The following is an 8,366-nucleotide window of genomic DNA, read 5'->3' as shown; positions in this document are numbered from 1 at the left end:
ACAGTGGCCAACCAGCTGTTGGCCAGGGACCAACAAAGCAGAACATGGTGCAACAGCACTTCTCCCACCCATGTTCCCCAGCAACTGGTGCACACAGGCTTACTGCCATGAATGTTGGAAGTAGCACACAGCCATCAGGGCTAGTAGCCATTTATAGCCTTTGCCTCCAGAAATTACAGAGTTGCTCATGGGGTCCAGGAACCCTGAGATTTCTTGGGGTACACTTTGAAAAACATTGCATGAAGTTGATAATAATGGGAATCCTTGTGCCAATATTATTTATTTAATTGATAATAATAATAATGGTACAGTATGTATAGGGTGACCATATTTGGGAAACCAAAAAAGAGGACAGCTAGTGTGTTTGTGGGGAAGCAGCTTTCTGAGTCCTGCAGAAAGTACGTTATTCCCCCGCCACCTTAAAGAACCCGATTGGAGTGGAGGAGGGAAAGGATTTCATTCTGCACCACCACCATCCACTCCAATTGGGGCCTTTTCTATAATGTCCACGAATGCCCCACTTTCCCCTTTAAGACCTCAATTGGAGCTCGGGGTGGGGGAATGATGTGCCTCAAGAAAGCCTGTCATTCCCTCCTGCCATGCTAATGGCAGCCTTAAAGGGGAAGGTGTGTCATTCCAGGACATTATTGAAAATTATAGAAAATCCCCCCTGACACCATGGAAAGAACAAAAACCAGGACAAATCCGGGGAAATCCTGACAGTTGGTCACCCTAAGTATGTATACAACACATAAAAAGAAGTATTGGTACAGCACATATACAATACAGTATACATAAAAAGAAGTATTATAATACTTTATGATCACGTTCATAAAGACTATTTACTGCTCTTGACGCTAATAGCTTAGTCATAATAAAGAAAACACAGCTAAAATACCTATTGATCTATCCTGTGTTTTTCCAATACTTAATTCCCAGCAAACATTTTTCTTCAAGTTACATATTAATTTTTCAGTCTTCTTTTCTTTAATCCTGTATCAATTGTTAATTTAGACATAATTGCACCAGCAAATAATTTATGGTCTCATTCTTATATCTTGGCTGTCTCCTCCTGGCTTTGACTTTTTGCTGTGGGGGCAAAAGAATAGGGCTCATCTTCCATCTTTGCAAGGTATAAGCCAGTGACTTTCTGCCTTTTGCTTCCCTTCCCCTCCACACCCTCCATAAAAAAAAAGTCTAGGAATTGAAAATATAATGGGGCCATTCATCAAAAACACTAAGAGCTGTTAAATCAGTGAACTGTGTGAATATACATTTGTTCCTATTAGGTGGTGAAATGTGAGAACCTTGCGTACAATCACTGCATGGAGCATAGCATAGCTCATTCAACACATAACGGCCCAAAGGCTCTGAGGCACAGTAGCATATCTTTAGATTGGAATCCGAATCTGCTTATCTACATCTTAATCTGTACATGCAGCTTTATCTTAATTTTCACCCGGATAGATCTGAAAACTCCCTCTGGTGATCTCAAAGGTGTTTTTTTTTAAAAAAAATCGTTATTAAAGAACTGAACTATGTAATTTGCTGAAAAGCAGGGGAAAGGGGTACTGAAAGTCAGGCATTGAGATCTCTGTAGCTGAGGTTGTATAGCAGGAGATACAAAATGGATCACCATGCCTGTTTTCCCCAAGAGTTGCAGGTTAGTTCCCCTGTGAGGAGGGAGTACTAGCAAGTTAGCATGTTTAGGTAATCATAGAATCATAGAACAGTAGAGTCAGAAGGGGCCTATAAGGCCATCAAGTCCACCCCCCTGCTCAATGCAGGACTCCACCCATGCCTCTTTCATTTGCAATCTCATAAAACGACTGATATGGTAACAGGTTGTGTGTGTCCCCACAGAGATACATCTCCAAAGATCCAATGAAGCTGATGGTGGTGGTGGAGAGATTCAGGACCAATAAAAGGAAGTCCTTCCTCCCACAATATGAGCCTCGTGTGGCGCAGAGCGGTAAAGCAGCAGTTTCTGCAGCTGAAACTCTCCCCATGGCCTGAGTTTGATTCCAGCGGAAGCTGGTTTCAGGCAGCCGGCTCGGGTCAACTCAGCCTTCCATCCTCCCGAGGTCGGTAAAATGAGTACCCAGTTAGCCGGGGGAAAGGTAATAATGGCCGGGGAAGGCAACAGCAAACCACCCCGCTATAATGCCTGCCAAGAAAAATTCAGTGAAAGCTGGTGTCCCTCCAAGAGTCAGTAATGACTCAGTGCTTGCACAAGAGGTTCCTTTCCTTTCCTTTCCTTTCCTTTCCTCCCACAGTGCATCATAAAGTGATGGAATTTACTACCACAAGATGGAGTGATGGCCATCAATTTGGGTTATATCTTATCGGAGGCAGTATGCCTCTGTAAACTACTTGTGGGGAAACGTCTGTGGGAGGGTGCTATTGCACTCACGTCCTACTTGTGGCCTTCCCACAGGCAGTTGGTTGTCCATCAAGTCCAGAATGCTAGACTTGATGGACCCTTGGTCTGCTCCAGCATGGCTCTTCTTATGTTCTTATTAGGGGTGTGCACGGATCCCCCGCTCCGCCCCGCGGGCCGATCCGAAAATTTTGGATCGTCCCTCTCCGCTCCACGCCGCTCCGCCCATACTCCGCTCCTCTTCGCCGTGGAGCTCCGGCTCCGAATCGGAGCTCCGCAGTGGAGGGGAGAGACACCAGATAAGGCCGGGAGAGGAGGGGGGGTTTATCGGGTCCTGCCGCCATCGCTGCCCGTGCGGCGACGACGGCAGAGCCCGGTAAGGGACCAAGGGGGAGGGGGGCCTTACCTGCCTCCGTCCGTGGTCCGTCGGCTTCTTCAATTGAGCCCGCAGTTCAACCAGGAAGTCTGGGCCCTGCGGGCTCAATTGAAGAAGCCGACGGACCGCGGACGGAGGCAGGTAAGGGAGAGGAGGGCGGGGGGGGGGGGTTTACCGGGCCCTGCCGCCATCGCCACCCATGCGGCGACGGCAGCAGAGCCCGGTAAGGGACCAAGGGGGAGGGGGGCCTTACCTGCCGCAGTCCGTCGGCTTCTTCAATTGAGCCCGCGGTTCAACCATGAAGTCTGGGCCGCAAGTGCGGCCTAGACTTCCTGGTTGAACCGCGGGCTCAATTGAAGAAGCCGACGGACCGCAGATGGACGCAGGTAAGGGAGAGGAGGGTTTTTTTTACTGGGCCCTGCCGCTGTCGCCGCATGGGCGACAGCGACAGCGGCAGGGCCCGGTAAACCCCACTTACCTTTCCGTCGGAGCTCCGGATCAAGGCGAAGGATCCGCCTTTACCTCGATCCTCTTCGCCACGCTCCGCCGGCCCCCCAATCCTCTTCGCCTCCGCCTTAAGGGCAGGCGAAGCCCCCCGCTCCGCTTCTAATTCGCCGGTCCGATTAGAAGCGGAGCACATCCCTAGTTCTTATTCCATTACTCTCCTATTGTGACCAAATAAGAAAAAACAAGACAGGAATAAAATAAATAATAATAGTCTTTTCCACATTTCAGGGAACCCTGGAGATGTAGTTCTGTGTGGAGGTATAGGAATCTATAAAATTCACTCCCCCCATCAAGATGGCATAATGCTAATATGTATTGTAGTGTAGATAATGTCTTTTAATTACAAGAGTTCCTGTATGCCCAAACTAAATCAGCACTTCATCTTTCAAGCATTATTAGAAACACACAAACCCCAAATCTGAGTGTCTGTGGCTTTAGCTAGACCAGGCTATATCTGGGGGTGAACCCTGGGATTGTCCCTGTGTGTCCAGATGATGCATAGGGAATCCCCGGATCAGGGAGGGTTCATCTCTCCCTTGCCCCGGGATAGAGCCCTCCCCTTTGGGCCCGCTTTTTCCGCGGTCTCGGGCTGAGCCCTAGACTGCAGAATGTGTAGCCCATTTCTGCAGTTTGACCCCGCTCTGCGCAACTACTCGCAGCCCTCCTCAGGAGAGCTGCGCCCATCAGGGTTACGGTGGGGGGAGTGGGGGAAACCAAATTAAATTTAAAAAAGGACTTACCTTTAGCGCATGGGTGTTCATGCGCTACATCCTCTTTAAAAAAAAATGGCGGGCGCGACTCCTCTTTTCCTGAGGTCGTCGCGCCTTACGTGTAAATGAGGGAGAGATCTCGCGTTAATCCCAACGCGAGATCTCCCCTCCTCTCTCCCGGAACAAAAGGTAGGTCTAGCTAAGGCCTGTGTGTCCAGAACACATTACGAACTTCAGTTTAAAATGTCTTTACTGCTTAAAACACCTTGGGTGACCCTATTAACATAGTGCCTCATTTTCTTTCATCTTGGGATGTCTTCTTTTAAACCCCACCCCCCAGTTATTTTTATTTGATTTTTAATTGATAAAATGTCACCTGGAAATGTAGATCGTTCCACTCACACCCCTCCCATTCCATAAGGGAAGCGAATTCGACAGATTTATGGTTCCCTGTAAAACCCAAGCCTTGTTTATAAATTGCATGAGATTGATTAAGCAATAAAAATGCTTTTAAGACAGAGAGGTAAATCTGCCAGCTAATTGCTTAGTGCTTTACATTATAACCTTGTTACCGTGCCTTTCTTGTTCTGAGGTTGGACAACTGAGCTATTTGGATCTCATGCAAAATTCACATGGAGGTGGGTGGGTGGAATCAACAGCGCTGTGCTATTGAAAAAATATATATGTATACCAAAACATAATGCATGGGTCAGTGCAAAGTGATGAAGCATTTCACACACAAAAAGCAATTCTTTGTCTTTTGTCTAATATAAAATAAAATAAAATAGAGTTTGCTCTCCTGTGCTGCATCTATCACCTCCGTATTTGGGAAATGTGGTTGTCCAGAAGACCCGTTATAAGTTAACCAACGCAGATCAAAAGGTGATGGTCTTAGTTGGAGTATTTCTCTTTCAGACGAACACGTCGTCAGGTTTGCATGTATGGGTGCACTTTTTGAGTTTTGTATATTTCATTACTTGTGAGTGGATGCATGAGCAGACTCCAGGAATAAGCACTGATTGAAGAAAGATTTCAAGCTGTGGTGTTAAATCTGTGATAGTCCATGTATGAACAGGCTCCCAGGAGCAAACAGATCCATAGTGAGGATCTGTTACAGGCTTCTCTTTTTGGTTTGCTAGGTAGCTACCCGATGGAGCTGTTTTGAAGACAGTGGGGAGTTGGGAACCGGGCATGGGGCACGGAGCCCTTCAGGAGCTCCGTGTCCATCGGGGGGGGGTAGGAGGGGGGAGTGGGTTCGTGGTTTTTTTAAAAAAAACTTACTGTGGCATTCAGTGAAAAACCAAAAAAACAAAATGGTGGCTGTGACATCCTACGTCCTCCTGGGACGTCATGTACCGTGTGTGGACTGAGGGGCAGGATCTCATGATTAGCATATCGTGAGATCCTCCCCCCTCCTTCCCGGAAAGCCGGGAGGTCTAGACGTGCCCCTGGATTCAAAACTGACCTTAGCCGCAAAGCTCCTTAGGGTGACCACTGATGTAGTGCCAAAAAAGAGGAAATGCACCACCCAGAAAGAGGACACACATTTGCGTAAAATATGCATGAGCTCATGTATAAATATAAATGCACATTTAGAAAGAATGACTGTACTTTAAATAGAAATATAATTTAAGTAGAAATATCATTTATCTCACCATAATGGGGAGGACTGTGGCTACATAACCTATGTGCCTGCTCAGCCTCCTGCCCATGTGCTCATTATCAATGAGCAACTTGAAGGACCGTAATATCCCTCCTTGTGAGTCTTTATCTTTAAACTGGATTTGGCCTTGGTAGTCCTTGAAACAGAGGAGTTTCCCATGGGAAGTGGGCACCTTAAGGCTCACTGGATGATCCTGGACCAGTCACCATCTCTCCGTTGTTATGAGGATAAAATTGGAGAGGGAAGAATCGTTTGAGTTCCTTGGAGGAAAGGCAGAATACTGTTGTTGTTGTTGTTGTTGTTGTTGTTGTTATTATTATTATTATTATTATTATTATTATTAATTTCTGACCAGTTTCTATGAGATGTGAAAAATGACTCTGCCATACATAGATGATATATGTTTTGCATTACAAAGCTGATTTGTTGCTGACAGGACATTAGGTTAGATTTACACCATCTGCATTTGATGCCAAGTTGATGCAAAATGGCTTCAATGTAGAAACCATTGGTTTTGCTAAAAAAAAAAAATAGTGGGAGAAGAGAGAAAATGCTGCTGTAAGTTGCCTCAGGTGAACAGGTTTTTATTGCTTCTGATCTCAGGAGTTTTATAGCTTGAGAATCTGATGAGTAATTCTAAGGATATGGAACTCTGAGTCAAAGGCCTGTAAAATATCCATTTCTTATTCTCAAGAGAGAGGCCACTTCAAGTTAAACTGAACACATTTACCTGAACCCTGTGAAGTCTCTCTCTGTTCTGATTCTGGTTTTGTATTTTGTTTTAGTTTTGTGTCAGCTGCCTTGGAAGCAGGGTTGAAGATAGATAACATTTTAAACAAATGTGTTGTATCATACGGTAAAACTTGAAAGACTGGAAGGGCCCAGGGCCACCACGTGGTGGCATCTTCCGGCAATCGCCAGCATCCCAGGACCCTGTGGTGTCACCGTCGCTGTCCAGGGGCTCTCTTTCCCAGAACTCCAGTGTGCACCAAGTGGTCGCCATTTTAATTGCCCCACAATTCCCCAAAGCAACACTACAATGCTCTGAGGTATTGCCAGGGATTAAATTGGTGACTTCCTGGTGAGCATCAGAGAAGTGTCCTGCTGTCCACTGTTAGGTAAGCTCAGTTGAAAGGGTGCCCTGCCCACCAGACAAAATTAGAAGCTCACCACTGTGGCAAGCACTAGAGAGGAGGGGCTTGTGAGGTGATATTAGTCTTCAGGGGGTCTCTTCCTGGCCTCTTTGAAGCATGGCTCCTGGCAGAGAGGCTCCCAGCAGGGTGATTCCTTTTCGGTCCTGCTGCCAGGAGCACCGGTGCTGGCAGAAGGCAGCTAGAGGACCATTCCCATTGCACTTAGATCCCCTTCTGGATCCCTACTCAATCGTCCCCTCAATTCGATGTTTATTGCTTGAGACATTAGGGTGTGCCTGGGCACATTCAGCACACCCCTTGAGCACGCCTATGCTAGACGGATTTTCTGGTAGGTCTAGCAAGGCCCCAACTCTGCTATTCTATGATTCTGTGATTTACCGTCTTTTTTTCTTTTTCTTTCCTGGCCTCACTCCTGATCCTTAGCAGCCTGACATGCTGACACTTAGCTTGTGGATGTTTTTTTTTTCTCTTTGAGTGCTGATAAGTGGCAGGGCCAACTTCCTCTGATAAACTTCTGCCATCCAGGGGTGCTGCTAAAAGGAACAGGAGATGGGGTGTTCTTGTTTCAGTCTGGTGTTTTGCAGCAGCTTCCTAGCGATGATCTGGCTCAAATGTACGGAGCTGATTGTAAGCTTAATCAGAGAGCTTTCCACCCTGAGCGAAGCGCCGTCTGTGAGGAAATTCATGCCAGTGGTGAGAGGAATGCCTCCCCCTCTGCACACACTCAACTGGCTCTCAAAAACAGGTTGCTTTCAGTGAAGAAGTGACTTCCATGGGGAACATTCAGGGAGTAATGGATCATTCGAGCAGGCGGCTCACCCACCTACTGGGGTTAATGTAGGTCATGCTGGTATGCTGTGGCATTCTCTCTCTTAGCATAAAATAGCTCTCATTGTCGTCGGCCATTGGAGCCACATGTATAGGTTTAGAAGGAATCAGACAACCAAGGCCAGATCTACACCAGGCAGGATGATGATGACACTATGGCCATAGCTAGACCTAAGGTTTATCCTGGGATCATCCAGGGTTCGCCCTTGCCTGAGCACTGGATCCCCTGTGTGTCACCTAGGCCATAGCTAGACCTAAGGTTTATCCCTGGATCGTCCAGGGGTCAAACCTGTTCATCTAGGTGACACACAGGGGATCCAGTGCTCAGGCAGGGGTGAACCCTAGATGATCCCAGGATAAACCTTAGGTCTAGCTGTGGCCTATGAGAGCAGTTTGAAAACAGTATATGAACTAACTTCCTCAGGAAGGGAGTATGAAGAACTGAGACAAATAGTCGTGACAAGAGATGAAGCTCTCTTGACAAATAAAACATTATTGACAAATTAAAAATTTACAGATCACTGGGTCCAGATTGTATCACCCTGAGAATTCCTTGTGAAAGATATGAAATTGCCTCTCAGAATAGAAAAAAACCACACACACAGATTTTGCCACAATTCTTCTAAACAGGAATTATGGGTTTCTGAGGGAAATGGACTCTCACCCTTGAAAATTTGGCTTGTTCTGGTAGTGGTACGAATTACAGGCCCAACACAGAATGATAGAATAGTAGAGTTGGAAGGGGCCT

This window comes from Elgaria multicarinata, chromosome 16 (genome assembly GCF_023053635.1).
Source record: "Elgaria multicarinata webbii isolate HBS135686 ecotype San Diego chromosome 16, rElgMul1.1.pri, whole genome shotgun sequence".
NCBI classification, from domain to species: Eukaryota; Metazoa; Chordata; class Lepidosauria; order Squamata; family Anguidae; genus Elgaria; species Elgaria multicarinata.
The sequence above is the reverse complement of the archived record's forward strand: the minus strand, read 5'-3'. Positions refer to the sequence as shown.